This window comes from Phyllostomus discolor, chromosome 5 (genome assembly GCF_004126475.2).
Source record: "Phyllostomus discolor isolate MPI-MPIP mPhyDis1 chromosome 5, mPhyDis1.pri.v3, whole genome shotgun sequence".
In the NCBI taxonomy this organism is placed as follows: domain Eukaryota; kingdom Metazoa; phylum Chordata; class Mammalia; order Chiroptera; family Phyllostomidae; genus Phyllostomus; species Phyllostomus discolor.
The window spans coordinates 91,212,299-91,222,192 of NC_040907.2; the positions used below are offsets into that span (position 1 = coordinate 91,212,299).

Here is a 9,894-nt window from a genome sequence, read left to right on the forward strand (position 1 = left end):
ATAGATTATATTTTAAAACAATAAGTTTTTAGATTTATGAAAAATAAACTAAGCCAATATTCCAAGGTGGGGGAAAGTGCTTGATTTCAGTGCTTTCATTCTTTTCATTTTGATTCATGAAGTCAACTAACATAGGTAAGTTATTGTTCATATAAACTAGTAAGAAAACTTTGGAAGTGATATAAAAAAGAACTCAAAAGTGCATTTGGAACTAGCTTACCCATGATTATGCATTTGGTTTTGAAAATTTATTAAAATTCCACAATTGTATAAATTTCACAGTTCTTTTTATTTTATAAAATAGAAAATGATTACAATTTTGTGTAATATATTGTACAGGTTTAATAAGGTTGTACTCTTGCCAAGTACTGTAGTAACAAAGAAATGCAACAGAAAATTGCTGACACAATAGGAAACTACTAGTTCAACAGAAATGCTTTTTGTACATATATGTAGCATAATTTCCCTGTACATCTTAACTACTATTTTCAACTCAACTCACAGGAGAGCAGTTACATGGCACTGGCAGGAGTTCATGCATTTGCCTTTCCTGTGCATTTATGGCACAGCAGCTCAGACAGGTTGGCTACAAATATGGCAAAACTCACCAAAGGAAACTGAGACACAATGCTGACTCTGGACTTGGGTGTCTTCCCCCAAAAAATTACTGCTGGAGTCAGAGGGCAGCAGCAAAGGAGGGGAGGTAAAAATTAGTGCCAGAAAGCTACAGGTGCATCAAACAAAAAAAGAAGACAGTACCAGAAGTAGACAATGGTTCCTGAGTCTACTTTCTATTCCAGTTGTGGTAAAGACAAGTAGTGTTCAATCTAGCACTCTTTGTATATATTAATAGTTTGCCTGTATTCAAACAGGTAAGTGTTATATATTCTTAATAGTCATAAAGCATAAAAAGTAAATACATGTTGTATCTAACAAAAGTGATGACAAATAAACATTGCTATTGATAAGTAACATTATTTTAAATATATTTTTAGTCTTAGTTAGTCATTGATACCAACCGGACTGAGGGAGAGTTTGAACATTAGAAAAATAACAATTAATATATACATTCTTTTGTATTGAAACATACATTCTTTAGGTAGTTACATGGTATATCTTCCTGGAAGCTTTGGAACAATATTTCTTAGTAACTGAATATGAGAGGGGCAGTGCAAGAGTTTAGAAGAAATTTTCTTAGGAAATTAGTACCAATACTTGGAAATCAAGCAGAGAACTAAAATTAACAATATACAATCATTTATGAAATACCAATCATTAAACAAATTTACTGAGTGGACATTATGTGTTTGATATTGTACTGGTTGCTGTCACACAAAGGTGAATATGTCTGGTTTCTGATCTGAAGTTTCATTGTATAAAAGAGATAGGCTTAGAAGGAGAGGTGGGAAGTAATTAACAAATAATTAGAATGTGATGGGTTAACCATGATCATACAAGTATATAAAATATATTGTGGGAAATGCCAACTGGGCCACCTAACTCTCTTGGGAAGTAAAGGGAGGGCAAGAAAGATATTTCCAGGAAAGAAAACCAAGTGATGAAAGACAAAGAGTCAGAAGAGCATGCCTGAGGAGCTGGATGGCCTTGTGATCTAGGAAGAGACATTTTTATTTTTATTTTATCTTGAAGGCAAGGAGCATGTGGTAATATTTGCATTTTAGAAGGAGTATGCTTCCTGCATGTAGGAAATGGGCTGGCACGGGTAAAACAGAAGACAGAAAACAGTCTGGGGTCTATTACAATCCAGGCAGCTGATGAGGAGGGTTGAAAAACAATGGCAGTGAGCTGAGGAGAAGATGGCACCAAGAGAAAGACAAAACATGATGTCCCTGTGAGGGAGGGAAAGAAAAGAGGAAAAACTACCCTCACCCCCAGGTTCTGGCTTGGGCCAAATTTTGAAGGTACATGATATTCACTGAGATAGAGGATACTGAATGTAATATGAGGGTGGAGGTTGATGAACTCAGCTTGGGATAGGTGCCTTCAAGAGTCACCAAAATGGAGATTTTCAGAAGACAAAGTAAATGTTTGAAGTCCCATGAACAACACTCAGGGGACAATGTGGCTTCCAAAGACTTCCTGGAGGATCCCCAGAGACTGAACTGCTTTTTCAGACTTGTCCACATCCCACCCAAATTTCTGTTCTACTCCCATCTTCCCATCCTCCTAGCACTTGCTGGGCCATTAAAAAAACAGCTTTTCAAAAAAAATTTTTTTAATTGTTGATCTGGTAGAGCTTCTTTTTCAAAGAAATTACTCAGAAGTCCAAGGAGTGAAAAAGTGGAGCTACTTAAGGGCTATAGAGAGGACTATACCAAAAAGAAATCAAAATCCTTTCTATTTCTGAGTAATTGGTAATTACAAAATCATCAGTCTAACAAACTCATGATAAATGGGTAGTTGATGCCATTTCCTTTGAAACATCAATCTCTGGAGTTATCCCTACTTACTTCTTTAAACTATGGTACCAAGAGTGATATCACCATATCTAAAGAAGAAAGAAGGGTATCATTAGAAGAAAGAATAACGTGAAAAAACACAGTAGTAGGCATTGTGCTCATTATGTTTGAGTATTCCTGTCCCACCATTGAATATTCTAGGCCCTAGATATAGAAAATTATTTTAAGCTATTTTACCTGAGGAGATTTTCAATAGCTCATTCAGGGATTGTTTCTAAATACACCAAAAACAAAATCTAACTTTGATTGAATCTCTATAGAAGCAAAGCCATAGACCTCTTATTGCTTATACACTGGGTTGGCAAAAAAGTCTACTGCATTTGTTTCCATAAAATAAAAGACATGTTTTTTCATTTCCACCAATAACCTTATTGATTTGAATATTTTGAGTATGTCAGTTATCTTCTGCTATTGGCTTCTCGTGGGTAGAGGCCAGTGGTGTTGCTAAACATCTTCCAATGCATAAGACAGCCCTACAGCGAAGAATTGTTTTGCCAAAACATCAGTACTGCCAAGAAACTTAGCAAATCACTTTTGACACATTCAATCAGTCACAGTACCTTCTTCATAGGCTTCCCTAATCTGTTTTTTGCCTTTCAGTTGCATTTTACCTTTCTTGAAATAATACAACATAATACATAGAAAATATTGTGTATCTTTTTCCAACTTCAATATTAAAATGGCTGCACAAAAATTCACCAAATTTTTATTGTTGATCAAGTACAGTTGTCTCCATTTTCCTCCACCACTTCCCCACACCCCACCCATCTCCACCTCCCACCCTTGATCTTGTCCCCTTTGGCTTTGTCCTTGTGTCCTTTATACATGTTCCTTAATGACCCTTCCCATTTTCCCCATTATCCCCCTCCCCCCTCTCCTCTGGTTACTGTCAGTTTGCTCTTTATTTCAATGTCTCTGGTTATGTTTTGCTTGGTTGTTTGTTTTGTTGATTAGCTTCCGCTTATGGGTGAGATCATATGGTATTTGTCTTTTACCAACTGGCTTATTTCACTTAGCATAATGCTCTTGAAATCCATCTATGCTGTCAGAAAGGGTAGGAGTTCTTCCTTTCTTTCTACTGCATAGTATTCCATTGTGTAAGTGTACCACAATTTTTGAGCCACTCATTTACTGGTGGGCACTTAGGTTGCTTCCAATATTTAGTTATTATAAATTGTGCCAATATGAACATTAGGGTGCATAGGTTCTTTTGAATTGGTGTTTCAGTATTTTTAGGGTATAATCTCAACAGTGAAATTGCCAGGTCAAAAGGTAGTTCCATTTTTAGTTTTCTGAGGAAATTCCATGGTGTTTTCCACAGTGGCTGCACCAGTCTGCATTCCCACCAACAGTGTACTAGGGTCCCCTTTTCCCTACAACCTCACCAGTACTTGTTGTTTGTTGATTTATTTATGATGGCCATTCTGACCAGAGTGATGTGGTAACTCACTGTGGTTTTAATTTATATCTCTATAATAGCTATTGATGCTGAGCATCGTTTCATATGTCTCTGGGCCCTCTGTATGTCCTCCTTTGAGAAGTGTCTGTTCAGGTCTTTTGCCCATATTTTAATTGGATTGTTTTTCTTCCTGGCGTGGAGTCATATGAGTTCTTTATATATCTTGGAGCTCAAACCCTTGTCCAAGGTATCACCGGCAGATATATTTTCCCACACAGTTGGTCCCCTTTTCATCTTGCTGATGTTTTCTTTAATGGTGCAGAGACTTTTTAAATTTGATGTAGTACATTTGTTTATTCTTTCTTTTATGTCCCTTGCTCTAGGAGACAAATTTGTGAAAATATTGCTGCATTGAATATCTGAAAATTCCCTGCCTATGTTCTCCTCTATGACTTTTCTTTATGGTGTCATGACTTATGTTTAAGTCTTTTAATCTTCTTGAATTTATTTTTATGTATGGTGTAAGTTGGTGGTTGAGTTTCATTTTTTTCACATGCACCTGTCTGGATGTCCCAACACCATTTGTTGACGAGGCTATTTTTCTCCATTTTTTGCTCCTGCCCCCTTTGTCACATATCAATTGACCACAGAGACATGGGTTTATTTCTGGGCTCTCTATTCTGTTTCACTGATCTCTGTGTTTGTTCTTATGTCAATAAACAACAAGTGCTGGTGAGGTTGTAGAGAAAAGGGGACCCAAGTATACTGTTGGTGGGAATACAGACTGGTGCAGCCACTGTGGAAAACAGTATAGAATTTCCTCAGAAAACTAAAAATGGAACTGCCTTTTGATCCTGTAATTCCACTGATGGGATTATACTCTAAAAATCCTGAAACACAAATTCAAAAGAATCCATTCACCCCAATGTTCATGGCAGCATTATTTATAATAGCCAAGTGCTGGAAACAACCCAAGTGTCCATCAGTAAATGAATAGATCCAAAAACTATGGTACATTTACACAATGGAATTCTATGCAGCAGAACAAAATAAGGGACTGCTACCCTTTGTGAGACCCATAGATGGAACTGGAAAATATTATGCTAAATGAAATAAGCCAGGAGGTAAAAGATAAAACACCATATAATCTCACCTATAAGTGGAACCTAATCAACAAAAGAAATAAGTGAGCAAAATAGGACCAGAGATATGGAAATAAAGAACAAACCAACAGTGACCAGAGGGGAGAAGGGGAGGGGTAATGGGGGAAAGAGGAGAAGGGTCAAGTTAAGGAACATGTGTAAAGGACCATGGACAAAGACAACAGGGGGGTGGATTGAATGTGGGAGGTGGGGGAGGGTAGATTGGGAGAGAATAATGGTGGAAAAATGAGGACAACTGTAATTGAACAATAAAGAAAAATTAATAAAACTAAATAAAAAATTATAAAAAAACATTTGTTGAATCTTGATGTTGCAGTAGTGGAGGTTACTGATATTAAGATATCACCTTGTATTAAAGGCATTCTCAACCTAATATCAAAACAAATACACAAAGAATACATGAGAAAATATGAAGATTTTTATTTTTTTGAGGGACCCTACAAACATCAATGAGAAACTTATTCAATTCAGGTTTGGTAGAATTTCAAAAAAATATTCACAGAGTAGTGTGAAATTGCTACCAGACTCCAAGGCAAAGGAATTTGTGGGAAGACTAAGTATTTATCCAGAAAAGGGCACTTGTCTGTGCAAATAACATATTGCAGTGAGGAATGATGTGGCTGTCCTGTCTATGGTCATACAGGATGTGTGTGGCATCACTCTGAGGATGCCATTTATGTAGGATTCCCCTCCCTAGATTTGTGCAGTACACAACCTGCACCACTGTATGTGACAGTCCTCCTATTAGAAGATGATCTCAGAGACAAAGTCTGGTGCCTGATGAGGAAAAGCTGCCACACCATTCCCTTGGTACCCACAAAACTCTTTCCTTCTGGCATTCTTGACTCTGCCTACACTTGTTGGTCCATTTTGTGGACTCTAATTTTTTCACTGCTACCTAACTGGTAATGACCTTCAAGGTCCTGTACTTAGTTGACTGTTCTATTTTACTGCCTGCCTTCTTCTAGGATAACCTCATCTACTCTCATGCTACCAATCTACCCAATACACCAAACAGCTAGAGCTTCATATTCAAGATTCTAAGCAAGTGTACATAAGCAAGTAATTACAAAACACAATCTCTAACACTGGGCTGGTCAAAATTTTGTTGTTGTTTTCATTAGATGGTTCTAGTAGCACTTAGTTGTCTTTAACTTCAGTAGGAACAATTTTGTTAGATTGTACAGTGTGATTTTCAGCATATTATGCTTTATAACTTCAAAAATGGTAAAAACACAACTGAAATTAAAAAAAAAAAGATTTTTGCAGTGTTTGGAGAAGGTGCTGTCATTGATTGAACTTGTTAAAGTGATTTGCAAAGTTTCATGCTGGAGATTTCTTGCTGGGTGGTGCTCCATGGTCAGGTAGACCAATTGAAGTTGATAGTGATCAAATTGAGACATTAATTGAGAAAAATCAATATTATACCATGCAGGAGATATCTAACATACTCAAAATATCCAAATCAATAAAGTTATTGGTGAAAATGAAAAATGTGTCCTTTATTTTATGAAAAAAACTAAATTGGGTTTTTGGCCAACCCAATAGTTACTAAATACTAGTAATGTATAGGAATATTATATACACTATTTAATTCTCCTGGAAATCTATTAGAATATTATCACTTTTAATATATAATTAAGAACACTGTAACTATGAAACTAATTATCCTAAGTCACACATGTAGAAAATGACCAGATTAGGATTCAAATCTATGGCTAATTCACTTCAAGGGCCACTTTTTTGATAGATGGTGGTGTTTCCAAGTACCTACTTCTCTTCCAAACTGAAACTATTTTCCTGCTACCCATCCTATTCTTTCCCTACGTCAGAAAATAACCACACCATTTCTTGTGTTATGGTTACTGCTCTGTAGCCAAATAATCACTCTGGCTAGCAGAATTTACTCTACTTGAGATTTAAAACATTTTTATTGGTAAGCATAACTCAAGTACTAAAAACTGCATAAAACAAATGTACAGCTTTCCAAATGATCAGAAGTTAAATATTCTTGCAATAATCCCAAGTCATGAGAAAATACACTGCAGGTACCTCAGGTAGAGCCTTTCATACACTGCCCCCCAATCACGACCTTCTCTCTCTCCCCATAAAAGCAACAGCTTTCTGACTTTTGTTGTTCAATTTCTTATCTTCAATTTTATCACCAGCATGTATTTAAATATTGTTGTATTTTTCTGTTAACTTTTTCTTTTAAATATTTTTTTTTGCTTTTGCTGCAAAAAGCTTTATTGTTTTCATTTGTTCCAATCCAGGTGATAGAGTTCCAGGGTGTGGCTTCAGGGAGAGGCTCAGTCAAGAGCCAAATACCAGGGAAATGCAGAGGGGCCCCTCAAAGGCCTCTGGGCTCCAAAAGCTTCCTAGTCATGCTTGAAAGTGGGCCTTTCAAAGAGATACTTGCCCATTCCAGCCTGTGGGCCAGCTAGCCTGCAGATATTAGTCAGGTGGTCACCCATTTTCTTGATGAGTTTCACCTCCTCATCCAGTAAGTGGTTCTCCAGGAACTCAAAGAGATGAGGGTCTGTCTGGGTAGAAGCCAGGGCATGCAGATCAAAAGGGCCTAGTTCAGGTCCTTCTCCAAGGCCAAGGCTGCTTCCATGACATCCTGAGTTTTACCCCACTCATATTTGGAAGGTTTCACTGTGTCTGGGAAACGAATACAACCACCGTACTGGTATTGCAGCTTTAAGAGATGCTCAGAGCCCTCATACTTCTTCTTGGCCCAGTCTGAGAAGTGGCCCATGCTCTGCAAAGCCATATCATCAAAGTTGGAACAGAAGTCCAGAGAGAGGTAGGTGTAGGAGGCCCACAGATGAAGGTTGGCCAGGCAGTTGATGGCAGCATTCACCTCAGTGGAATAATTCTGATGAATTTGAGATCTCATGGTCATTCAGCAATGAAGAATTAAGGTAAAAAAAAATGGTGTCATCTTATAGGGAACCATTTTGAATGGTGTGGGAATGTAGCTCAGCCCCCACTCAGAAAAGCCAATAGGAAGTGAGTGGCACACAGGAGCCACACCCACAGAGAGGTTTTCCCATGGGGAATCAGGCCTGTATTGTACCTAGGCTGCTATGAGACTTGCTTTTGCTAAAACTCCTTCACCCTGAATTAAGGCAGCAAGTGCTTACTTTAACTTCCTAAAGTCCATGCTAAATCTCCCAAGTATGGAGTGTAACCAGTTCAACCACCTTTTGCCTTGGTCTGCAACATCCTTCTCTTTGAAGTAATTAGCAACATTCTTTCCTTTGTTATCTGTAAAAGGTAATCACCTACTGGGAACCTGTGCATAATAAATGGGGACCATCCTCTGTGTAATGTACCCAGAAAAGCAATAAAAGCCTGTCTAGGCAGGAGCCGGGGATCTCTCTCTCTCTCTCTCTCTCTCTTTCTCTCTCTTTCCCTCTCTCGTAGAGATCAGCCATGCCATCCATTTTTCTCCACAGGACTTCTATAGTCCGTGTGTATTTGCCTTGACCGGCCACAACACATGGATTCTGCTGGCCAGGATCCACATCATTGCCTGAGAATGGCTGAGGTGGTTTTGAAGGTGGTGATTAGAGAAGAGGTTGTGGGGTATTTGGAAAGAAGGGGCATCCTTAGATCTGTTTTGTCCAAACCATGTTGAAGCAAGAGACAGCTGCCAGGAACTCCAAGGGCACTTTTTAAAGTAATTATTGATTAATAGCATGATGAAAAAAATAGAATAGAGAAGTCCCATGTAGATAGTCTTTATCCAATTTCCTCCAATGGTAACATCTTACATAAGTTCAGTAGAATATCAAACTAGAAAATTGGCATTGGTCTAATCTACAGAATTTGTTTTATCATGCCAGTTTTACACACACAGCTTTGTTTGTGTATATTTGTTCATTTGTTGCATACAATTTTATCACATGTGTAGATTTTTGTGAGCTTCATCTCAATCAAAATACAGAAATGTTCTGGCCCTGAAATATTCCAAAAATTATCCCCATTGTACTCAAATAGACTCTTTCTCCCCCTATCATTAAGCCTTGAAAATCATTAATATGTTCTCTTTAATTTGTAATGTTGAGAATGATGCATAAAGAGTATCTTATAGTATCTAACCATTTAAGTTTGGATTTTTAAAATGCAGCCTACTTCCTTAGAAATCTATCCAAGTTGCTGCATACAACAATATTTTGCTTCTTGTGTATTCCTGAGTAGTATTAAACAATATGGATGTACCAAAGATCTAGGTCCACATTTTACCCAAATGTAATTTTGTGGTTAACTTTGTGGTTGTTATAAACAGAGTTGCTATGAGCATTTGTGTACATAATGTGAACATAAGGCTTTTATGTGAACATAATTCATCTGTAGTTCTCTGGGATAAATATCAACAATATACTTGATGGGTGTGCAAGTATGCATGTATAATGTACATATATAATTATATATATAAAACATATATGCATGTATATAGTTATATACATAAAGCTTTAAATTTTACTTCTACCTTTGTAATGTAGTTACTAAGGAAATGATTATTTTTCTTGTAGAATTTTTAAGTTTGGATTTTGCTAGCTACATTATGACAATGTAATTTAACCAGTTCCTCCTCTTCATTCTACATTTCCTGTAAATTAGTTAATCCTATACAATTTGGTTGATTTTGGGGAAGGACAAAGTCACTTTGTGGGAAGTGAGTGTTGTGTTCTTCAAAAAGAGCTGTGCAATGTCTGACTGTCTGTTGCCAGTATTGACATCAATGTCTAGATCTTTAATTCATTAGTGGTTGTGAAATAATAATATTCTACTTAATATCTAAGGAGGATTGAATATCAGTCCCAATTTGTCACTCTTCCCT

General features: G+C 37.1%; 1 pseudogene; it reads right to left on the bottom strand.

The window, feature by feature from the left end:
- Positions 1–7,339: 7,339 nt before the first annotated feature.
- LOC114497731 lies at positions 7,340–7,944 on the bottom strand (annotated as a pseudogene).
- Between the last annotated feature and the right edge of the window lie 1,950 nt (positions 7,945–9,894).